The sequence below is a fragment of the Ursus arctos genome, unplaced genomic scaffold, assembly GCF_023065955.2.
Source record: "Ursus arctos isolate Adak ecotype North America unplaced genomic scaffold, UrsArc2.0 scaffold_12, whole genome shotgun sequence".
NCBI classification, from domain to species: domain Eukaryota; kingdom Metazoa; phylum Chordata; class Mammalia; order Carnivora; family Ursidae; genus Ursus; species Ursus arctos.
In genome coordinates, this window is record NW_026622786.1 from 37,209,840 (window position 1) to 37,221,930 (window position 12,091).

The window sequence follows — 12,091 nt, forward strand, 5'->3', positions numbered from 1 at the left end:
ATTCCTTTTCTATTTTTCAGTATTCCACTTTATTTTACTCACCTCCCCACTTTGCTCACTCTACTTTATCCACTGCAGTGAGCAAACCAAACAGTCCCACCTCAAGGCTTTATTTTATTTTATCTGCCTATTGAATTTTAACCCCAGAAATCCTTATAACTCATTCCTTCACTTCCACTCTGCTCAAATGTGACCTTGAGAGGCCTTCCTTCATCACCCTTATTTGTTATCTCTTGCATGGCCTTATTTTTCATTATAGCACTTTTCACCATCTGATGTTATATTTATACTGGTTTGCTGATTTTTTTCTCCTCAGACTAGAATGTAGGCTCCAAAGGACAGAACTTGGTCCTTGTTTTGTTCACAAATGTATCATCAGCTTAGAAGACAATCTGGCAGACCGAAGGCTCCCAGAAATATTTTTTGGAACAAATGAATTAAAAGGACATAGATAAATTATTGAAATTAGGATATTTAATCACAACTAAAAGTGAACTCAACATATACTAATAATATCAACTAGATTAAAACACAAAATTTATTTAATTGTTAGTGACTGATGGCATAATATTGAAAGCAAAGGAAAAAAAACATTCCAGAAACCTTTAATTGTTTTTGCTTGTTGTTTGTGAAGGAAACTAATCTTGAAACTAAATCTGACAGAACTGAAATTATACAGGAAAAATAGAGCCAAGGAGACAAAGAAGTTTTAAGAAAAGCAAGATATTCTACATGATGCTGGGTCTCCTAGCACAGAAGGTATATTCCAAATGCCATTATTCCCATGACAAGGGAACATATTAGGAACCCAGAGATTTGGTGGATGGGAGTTAAGGAAACTAAGCAAAATACATAGAAACTGGGGCGCCTGGGTGTACCAGTCAGTTAAGCATCTGCCTTCTGCTCAGGTCATGATCCCAGTGTCCTGGAATCGAGCCCCACATCAGGCTCCCTGCTCAGCGGGAAGTCTTCTTCTCCTTCTCTCTCTGCCACTCTTCCTGCTCATTCTCTCTCTCACTCTCTCTCTCAAATAAATAAAATCTTTAAAAAATTATGTAAGAACTTACAGAAGAGCTACTCCTTTTTTTATTCTAAGTTTATGTTAATTCCAGTATAGTTAACATACAGCGTTATATTAGTTTGAGGTGTACAATATAGTGACTCAACAATTCTATGAATTACTCAACACTCACCAACATAAATATACCATTTAATCCCCATCGGCTATTTCATTCTTTCCCCCCCACTGACCTCCCCTCTGGTAACTATCAGTTTGTTCTCATAGTTAAGAGTCTGGTTCTTGGTTTGTCTCCCTCTCTCTCTCTCTCTCTTTTTGCTTTGCTCATTTGTTTCTTAAATTCCACATATGAGTGAAATCATATGATTGTCTTTCTTTGACTGACATATTTCACTTAATCTTATAGTCTCTAGCTCCATCTGAGTTGTTGCAAATGGCAAGATTTCATTATTTTTTGTGGCTAAATAATACCCCATTGTACATATTATACCACGTCTTCTTTCTATCCACCTATGGATGGACACTTGGGCTGCTTCCATAATTTGGCATCGTAAATAACGCTGCAATAAACATAGAGGTCCATGTTTCCCTTTGAAGTAGTGTTTTTGTAATTTTAAAAATTATTATTATTATTATTATTTTTGGTAAATATCCAGTAGTACAGTTACTGAATCATGGGGTAGTTCTCTTTTTACTTTTTGAAGAACCAAGTCCCTTTGATTTGGAGGACAAAATGACTAGTATGGATGAAGATACTGACAAGCTGAAGGGATAAGAATCTAAGAAGACAAGTTGTTATTGGAGGTAACTGTCATGCATGTGGGTCCAAATAAAAAGTCAACAAACTACAATGGTACAGAATTAGGGAAAGAGAGAGGGAACTGCCTTGGCAACAACTTCTGTTAAAAAAAAAAATGATTTGGAGATCTTAGTCAATGGACCATGTGTGATATGAACACCCATTAGCTAATGTGATCTTTATTTGCAAAAATGGGTACATTGTCTGAATGGATCAAACATCTAAATCTAATAGAATGACTTGAAGAGCATCAGAGAAAGACAACCTGGAAGATAAAGGGACTTAAATCTTGGCATGAGGGGTAAGGTTAGAAAAGCTGGAAATCACAGGCCTCAAGATAGTTTAAAAGTGAGGAAGGCCATCATAGGACAAATTAGTTGCCTTCATGCATCTGAAAGTTGTTGGGGAGAAGGGAAGAATCAATATTCATTTTACTCCAAGAATTAAAATTTGTACCAATGAATATAAATCTACAGTTAAGTACATTTTGAGCGAATAGAAGGAAGAACTTTCTAATACTCGGAATAGTCTGAAGGTGGAGTGGGATGTATCAGAGTGACCTAGAGAGGATGCATAAATATATAGATTCCTAAGCCCTCTTGAGAATTCCTGCTGGGACTGGGAGTCTGAGTTGTACTGTTTTTGAACTTCTTTGGTAATTTTGATATACAAACAAGTTTGGAAACTACCAGGTCAAACAATATTTTTCAGATATGATATGAAATAGGATACCAATAATTGATGGGGAGGTTGAGCTGGCATTAGACTGGATTATTTATAAAGCCTCTTCATTCCCAAACTCATAAAGTGACATTTGTCTTTGCGAATTCACAGGCCCTGGCCCTTACCCTTGCAGTCTTAAGAATTTAAATTGATCTTTGTCTCACATGTCTTGAATCATGTTAGAAAAACTCAAGTTGGTCAAAAAATGAGGAGAAAACCCAGACTTGGAGAAAATATTTGCAGAAGACCCATCTGATAAAGGACTGTTATCCAAAATATATAAAGATCTCTTGAAACTCAACAATTAGAAAGCAAGCAACTGGATTTAAAAAATGGACCAAAGACTGTAACAGAAACTTCACCAAAAAGATATTCAACTTTTTAATAAGTATATGAAAAGATGCTCTGCATCTTATGTCATCAAGGAAATGCAAATTAAAATGAGATCCCACTATACACCTATTAGAATGGTATAAATCTGGAGAACTGACAACACCAAATGCTGGAGGGGATGTAGAGCAACAAGAATTCTCATTCATTGCTGATGAGAATACAAAATGCAACAGTCATTTTAGAACAGTTTGGGGTTAATTACAAAACTAAACATACTATATGATTCAGTAATTGCTTTCCTTGGTATTCACCCATAGAACTTGAAAACTTATGCCCACACAAAAACCTGTCCACACGGATGTTTATAGCAGCTTTATTAATAATTGCCAAATCTTGGAAGCAACAAGATATCCTTCGGTAGATGAATGGATAAATAAACTGGTATATCCAGATAATGGAATACTATTCAGGGATAAAAAGAAATGAGATATCAAGCCATGGAAAGACATGGAGGAAACTTAAATGCATAGTACCAAGTGAGCACTGGGTACTGTATGTAAGTGATGAATCATTAAATTTTATATCTGAAACTAACATAACGTGGTACGTTAACTAACTGGAATTTAAATAAAAACAAAAAAGAAGAAGTCAATCTGAAAGAATATATACTGTATTATTCCAACTATGTGACGACTTTCTGGAAAAGATAAAACCATGGAGGTAGTAAAAAGATCAGTGGTTTCCAGGCTTGGGGCGGGAAGAGGGATGAATCTGGGGAGCACAGAGGATTTTTAGGGCAGTGAAGCAACTCTGTGTGATACCGTAATGATGGATACATGTTGTTATACGTTTGTCCACACCTACAAGATGTAGAACACCAAGAGTGAACCCTAATGTAAATACGAAGTTTGGGTGATTACGATGTGTCAGTGCAGTAGCTTCATCAGTTGTAACAAATGCATCACTCTAATGAGTGATGCTGATAATGCAGGAGGCTATTTATATTTGGGGGTAGGAGGTATATGGGAAATCTCTGTACCTTCTTCTCAATTTTTTTGTGAACCTAAAACCTCACTAAAAATACGCCAATGCCAGGGCATCTGGGTGGCTCAGTCGGTTAAGCATCTGACTCTTGATTTCAGTTCAGGTCACGATCTCAGAGTTGTAGGATCGAGCCCCGAGCCAGGATCTGCGCTGAGCAGTGAGTCTGCTTGAGATTCTTTCCCTTTGCCCCTCCCCCCACTTGTGTGCGTGCTCTCTCTCTGCCTTTCTAAATAGATGGTAGATAGATAGATAGATAGATAGATAGATAAAATCTTAAAAAAAAAAACCAATGTCTCTAAAAACCTGAAAAGAAAATTAAAAGCTGGCTACCCTATACAAAGTTTATTAAATCTATGTGTCATTATTTAGCGATATTTCTAGACACAATACTAAAATTCACCAGTATTGTTGATTTGCTGTATTGGACATGATAAAATGAATAAATATAATTACACAGTCTTTAGGGTCAAGCTGGGTCAGGTTAATGTTTTTCTCTTGCAGAGGTATTTGCCTGGGAAGCCAGAGATGCTAGATCTAGTTTCACTAATGATTTTTTTCCACTACCTAATTGTCCTGTAATTGGCCTCTTGTTTATTAGAGGATGTACAGTATGAGATAGTGTCGAGTTGAGAATATTTGTATAAGAACTATCATACTTATTGAATCTGAGCTCTCCCCACATGACTAGAGAATAAATTCTCAATTTTACCAAAACAATGAGAGTTAGAATATGAAGTATCAATTTACAAATGATTACTCCCTTGGATATAGAGGATCTAGCTGTAAGTTTAGGCTAACGTCCAAATAACATCTACTTGAGATGCTATGTTTTCAGTAACAAATACTCAGACACACAAACCCGTAGATACCGATTTAATCGGATAAGAGATTCACGATTAAGAGGACAAAGTATGAGATACTAGTGACAGTATGACGAATAAGAAGTCAAAGGGTAAAGTTCAGTTCAAGACAGAACTGAGAGTCTTGTCTTCACCCCTTATTTACTAGTTGTGTGATCTTGGGCAAGCTGCTTAATCCTTGAGTTCCACTTTCATTGTCCATAGAATGGGGATAAAAAATAATATTGCTGTCATATTTAGTCTCAACAGAATGACAGCGACATTACCTTAGCAGAGATTTGAGACTGGTCTTTTGCGTAGCGGCGCTTCTGCTGCCTCACTTGATGTCTCTCAACTAAGGTGTCTGCTGCATGTAACAGGATGTCAACTGAACTCTGCGCTTCAGGTATGCCCGAAATCCCCTAAAAGAACGGTGGCCCCACATTCTAAATGCAGCCTCCCCAAATCCTTGCAGAACCTACTTAAAAAATGGCCAAACCAGCTCTGCTATCATCCTCTCCGTTTTATAAAGGAGTCAAGAAGAGTAATCAGAGGGGGCGCCTCGGTGGCTCAGTCGTTAAGCGTCTGTCTGCCTTTGGCTCAGGGCGTGATCCCGGAGTCCTGGGATCAAACCCATCAGGCTCCTTCCCTGAGAGCCTGCTTCTTCCTCTCCCACTCCCCCTGCTTGGGTTCCCTCTCTCACTGGCTGTCTCTATCTCTGTCAAATAAATAAAATATTAAAAGAAAGAAAGAAAGAAAGAAAGAAAGAAAGAAAGAAAGAAAGAAAGAAAGAAAGAAAGAAGAGTAATCAGAGAATTTGTTTGCTAAGTGGGCATTACATTCTTGGAACGTCTGCCTTCTCCACCCACTGAATCAAGTGAGGGGAGATCTAAGAGAACCTCTTAAATTTGTAAGGGGGACTTTAATAATAATAAAAAAAGGGTGACTGGCTTCTTTTCTATAGATGGAAACCTGCCTATAAAGTGGATTTGCTGATTTGAATAAAGGGTAAAGGAGCTGGTAAGCAATGGAAATGAAATACTGTCAGGAAGAGAGGGAATGGAAATATTGCCCACTGTCACACTACTGTTTGTCCTAGTAGGGATCTGTGAGTTTCTTTTGGACCTTTAGGACTCTCTCTGTAGGAGCTAGCTGGGCTTGTACCATCTGGCCAGGATGCTGACCAAAGGCCAGATGAAGAGACACCACCTGCAAGGAGGTGCAGATAAAGAGAGGACACTGGAAGAAATCATGTCAGAGAGTATGTCCCCTATAAGAAGTATGCAACAGGACAGAGCCCTTTAGGGTTCAGATTGCTCAGTATACCATTTATACCTGCTTTCTACGGGATTCCTATCTGTACCCCCAACAGAATCACCATAATGGTGGAAAACAATAATCTTTGGCTTAGCACCCACCAGTGAAATCACTGGAACCCTACTTCCCCCAAATCCTTCTGATCGATGAAAGAAGTATCCTGTGGTCTCTTATCAAGTCTTTTGATACAGCTGACACCTCCATGTCTCACCTTGTTGTTTCTGCTCTGATGCTCAGCAATGGCTGTGACGCTTCCAGGAATCTGTGGTATTCTCTCCTGTTACTTTCAAGTAGCTTAGTTCCAGCTGTTTGGTCCTGCTCCGGTGGTCTCCGCACGGAAGGGGGAAAACACTCTTATTCTCTCTCTTGCTTTGTTCATTTCTCATCTCTGACGGCTTGCCTCTTCCAAGTGATTCAGTATTATAAGCGTTTTCCTTTGAAGATAATGAGTATCACCAAAACGAGAGATATTCAAAGTCATTCTTCCCCTGTGACCACCCATATCGCCCCCCACCCCAATCATGTCCCTTGGTCAAGTGCTGGACTTCCACTTTCTCTTCTTAGGATAGCTTCTTTCCCCCATTGGACCACCAGCATCATCTTCTTCATCCCTTCACAGTGTCTATCCAGGAGCACTCCTTGTGCCTGTGGGAAGCCTCACTCTGAGACAGTGCAGGAATCTTAGCCTTGGTAGTCATGTGTCAGCCTCAGTATCTCTAAGGTTTTCCCGACTCCTTGAGTCTTCTTGCAAATAATACCTGGCTGGCCTTCCTTACCAGCCTCTGGGACAAACAAAGCCCACTGGATTTTTATAGTAGTATATATTCAGTTGAAAACTTGGTTTTGGAAACCCTTTATAGAGCAAACAGTTCTTGCAGGTGATGCTAACAGGGGAAAAGATCTGAAGAAGAGGGCGTGTGTTCATGGCATTTCAGAAAAATTCCCTCCGTTTATTTTCTCTGATGAATCATAACTTCATAATCCAGCATTACTGTGTGGGCAATCTTAGGGCTTTGCCTTCAGAAACGCCAGTAGCTGCGGTGATTGCTAACAACCATACACGTTTGGTTGCAATATAATGAATAGTTACAGAGTTTAATAAAAGGGAAAGGGCCAAGCAAAAATTGGTGACAAGAACAGGGAAACGGAGCATTTAACAGGATTTGTTTTCAAGCTGTTATTTGGGAGATTTAAATAAATCCTCTTAAGTGCTCCAATTTTTGAGCCCTAAGTGTGCCTTAGTTAGTTTTAAGATTTTTTTTTTTTTTAACTTGGTACACGGGAGTCTTAGGAAAGAGCATCCCAGCTGCTGGGTGTGATGAAGTCTTCTCTCAGGTTCATGAAAGGTTATGCTTCCACACTAATTATACTACTTAAAAGCTGTCTCCAGTTCTTGGGGCTTTTAAAGACAATGACAGTATTTTCAGGATTCAACCATTTTGAGATCAAAGTCCACATCCTGGGTCAGGCTAATTTGAGCAGATATTTCAGTGCTTAACAATCATAGATGCACTCCTCAACTATAAATTTCCGTTTCCTGTCATAGAAACCCCAAGAGTATATCTGTCAAAAATGGAATATTTAGATTAATTGGGGCTTTGCTAGCATCTGGCCCAGGAGGACCTCGTCACCCCAGGTGGGTTTTGGACTGTCCTTTGGAAGACCTCCAAGCATGGAGGTTCTAAAACCTTCTTTGGTTACTCTCATCCTTTAACTGTCCTGTGCATTCGAGGGCTTCCTTTCCTAATTTAATTTCCTCCCTTCTAATGAAGATCAAGGACAGCTGGTCCATATCTGTACACAATTCCTTTATTCATGATAAAAAATGATTAAAAAATGAAATCCTGATTTCTTTATTTGAAATATTCCTTAATTAATGAAAAAAATGAAATCCCAGTTTCTTATTAAGTTCAGTAAAAATTGCTACTTACTGAAGCCATAGGGAACACATTGTTTTGAAAAATGTCATTTGCCACTAAATCAAGTTTTAAGACTCATTGTAATAAATATTTATTGAGCAGAGCAGTTTTCTTACAAGAAGACTGTCTTTATGGAAATTTAGGTAATTGGATGTGAACCATGGGGTGGTTTTCAGAAGCCTTATTTTCCAGGGAGTCCTCAGAGACCTTAGATGACACTGTCCCCTACAATCATCCCCAAGTTCCCAAATTTACTCAACAACATACAAGGTATGACCCTGGTCATTTTATTAGTGCTTTTAACTGGTCAAGGCTGATCTGTGAGAATTAATTTAAGTAACAGTGAAGTACTGAAACACAAAATTAAGAGAACAACCTAATTGTGTCTAACATTCCTAACCTATCACACATTTTAATAATTTTGTAGTTTTGGATAAAGTATTTAAAAGTCAACTTTTGCTTTACAGTAAGTAGATGTTCACAGCTGTGCCAACTGGCTTTCCTCATATTTCTCAATTTATGACCATTCAATGAGAATAATGTTATTTTATATCTAGAGACATTTTAATAAAAGCCTTCAGCATTTATGTCCTTTCTTCAAATGTTTAACAGATGACAGTGTATCACTCTTGATTCTTAAAGAGACAACTTGCTTTAAGCAGTATGAAAAACACAACTTAATGTAAAGCACTAAAGTGTATTTCTTGGCCAGAGGCTGAAGACAGAAAAAGATTTCAACCATGTAAATGGGGGATTCGTGTCCTTTTACAGAAATTTCCTACATTCAACGATGCAAGTGAAAGCAGCAATATAAATTATTGAGTGGTTCTTATGTGTTGATCATGGTGCTAAGCTCTTTACAATATTTCATGACCCTAAGAGATAGTTATTACGTTCTCTACTTATGGCTCTACTAAATAACTGAACTTCCAGAGGATTAGTGATTTGTCCAAGGTCATTCATTTAATAAGTGGCTGAGCTAAGATTTGAACCCAAGGTATCTGACTCCAAAGTCATACTTTTAAGCCATCTGATGGCACTTCATTTTCCACTAGAGAAATATATCAGTTATTCACTCTTTCAGGTCTTTAAAGGTTTTCCATTTTAAAACCACAAAGTCATATGTAAGCAGTTTAAAAGGATGTTGAGCTCAGCCATCCTGAATGTCAAGAGCTTGTCTTTCCTGGGAGATTTAGTCTGGTCACCAGTGTTTCAGAGACACATATTAGTGGCAGCAATTATATTTCTCCATTAGCAGAATTCAGAGAACAATACCTTATTCTAAAGCTGATTTTTTCTTTTTTTAATTGCTTGGAAGGGGATTGACTTTTCCACTTATTAAAAAAAAAAGCTAAGCCTTTCCCTAATTTATGTGGAATTGCCCACACCCAGTCTATTTTGTGTTGACCTTTGCTCATTAATTGCATTTCTCTTATCCCAGAAGGACTGCTCCTTGATTAAACAACTCGAACGGGCATGATGACAGAAGAGCATCTTAACTCCAGTCTGCTAGAAGATGACTTATAGATGGGGATGCTTCAAATATACTGCCTATCAAAGGATTTTGACCATTTCTCTTTCATTTTTTATTAGATTTTTTTGTTCCTAATAAGTACTCAAGCCCTAGGATTCATATCAACTGTAACTTAAGGCTAGAACCATCTTCAGCTTATCGTATCTATGGTTTGCTAGCCAGAAAGTTCTCTGGCTCTTCCTAAATAATGCAATCCAAACAAAAATAGATCAGTGAGAAGTTACTTTATAATATCCATTAGTCCCATTACTAGAGATTCTCTATATTGGAAACCACCCTCATTATTTATAAAATTTGAGAATTTCAAAGTCCAGTAGGTTGTACGATCAGGCTTACCTATAATTTCAATTAGTATTGAATTTTTAAAATTAAGACCCTGTAGTTTTCCTAAATTTTGAAGTTCAACTTACAAATACAGTTGTTGTTAAAAGTATAAAATTTTTAGTAACTAAGAATCATAACTTTAAGGAATTGATTATGTGTCTGATCGACTTAACAAACTAATTTCTCTTTAAACAATCAGTCTCATTTACAAGCATGGGCATTTTAAACTGCAGCTGTAAATGTAATATATTCAGTTTTCTTTTTAAGCACTTTAGGTACTTGACCAGACAAGACAAGTTTATATCTCTAATGAGCGAAACTGTCTTCCAGTGTAGTAAATTATTAAATATATAAATATAGTAAATCTAGTGCTCTTAAGCTTTCTTATTCTGTTTACAAACTTAGTCAAAAATCTTACACCTTCAACTTGCATCACAAGTCAATTACATATTTTAAATTGGAATCACAAGGCTCATCTGTCAGAATCTCTATCACTTCAATTCTAAATCATTACAAACACTTTAAATACTGAATATACACAGATTGTCCCAATGATTAAAAACCTATTCTTGAACTTGACACAGAAGTATTAATACTTCATCATCTGTATAATTAATACTAAACCATCCTGGATTTGGAAAGACACTCATGAAGGGAATAGTTTTTTCATCTCAGATGTGGAATCTGAGGCTTTGCATGTTCAGGGTTATTCTTTTTATCTCAAATATGGACACCTGGAGCCCTTTTTAGTAGTTGCTATGAAAGCGAAGACTTCAAGTTACATCCTTTAGATGAGGTTCGTGTAGCAACTCCTATCTTCTGGGTTCAAGATACGTTTTCATCTAATTGCTTCAGCTAATTTGGTTAGGTGCCAGTCTCTGCCCCCAACCAGGATATAATGAACTGCCAACAGTCTGCTTTTTATTTTCTAAATTTCCTGATTAAATTCTGCTTCTTTTTCATATTCTCTTTGCCTCTCTGGGCCATAGCACTTACAGATATTTTAATGACATCTAATTGTATTCTGTGTATTTCTCATCCCTGTCTGATTCTCCATATAACTACAAACACATACTAATGACAGATACATGTTTGGGGGAAATATATTACCAATTGGAAACTAATTTTAGCAAATTCTTGATCGAAGATAAGTGACAAGGATCACAGAAGACTGCTTTATTCTTTCTGGGTCTTGATTAATACATTAGTTTTTCTTTCCAATTAGTTTGTGAGTCACACTTTAAAAATAGGTATCTTCCAAGAGGCTTTTTCAGATATACAAAAAAGCACAAGCAACAAAAAAAGTAGATAAATTGGATTTCATCAAAATTAAAAACTTTTGTTCATCAAAGGACACTATCAAGAAAGTGAAAATACAACCTGCAGAGTGGAAGAAAATATTTATAAATCATATATAATAAGGGCTTAGTACCCAGAATACATAAAGACCTCTTACAACCCCACAACAAAAAGACAAAAACCCAATTAAGAATGGGTATAAGACTTGAATAGATATTTCTCCAAAGATGATACACAAATGTCCAACAAGCACATGAGAAGAGGCCCAACATCATTAACATTAGAGAAATGTAAATCAAAACCACAAAGAGTTACCACTTCCTACCCACTAGGATGGCTGTAATAAAAAAAAATACAGAAAATGACATGTTGATGAGGATGTGGAGAAATTGAACAGTGGCACGTTGCTAATGGGAATAGAAAATGGTGCAGTCACTGTGGAGAACAGTTTGGCAGTTCTCAAAAAATTAAATATAGAATTACCATATGACCTAGAAATTCCACTCCTAGGTATATACCTAAAAGAACTGAAAACAGATATTTTAAAAAACCCAACTTATACATGAATGTTCACTGCAGCACTATTCACAATATCCAAAAGATGGAAACAACTCAAAAGTCCATTTACTAATGAATAGATAAACAAACATGGTAAATCCATACAATGGAGCTTTATTCACTCATTAAAAGGATCCAGGCTACCACATGGATAAACCTTGAAAACATTATGCCAACCAAAAGAAGCCAGGCACGAGGTGACGTATGGCATGATTCTATTAATATGAAATATCCCGAATGGATAAATCCATAGGGACAGAAAACAGGGGACTGGTTTTCAAGGGTTCAGAGGCAGTAGGGGATGGAGAGTGACTGCTATTTAAGTTATAAGATGTTCTTTGGAGCTATGAAAATGTTTTGGAAGTAGGTTGCACAACATTTTGA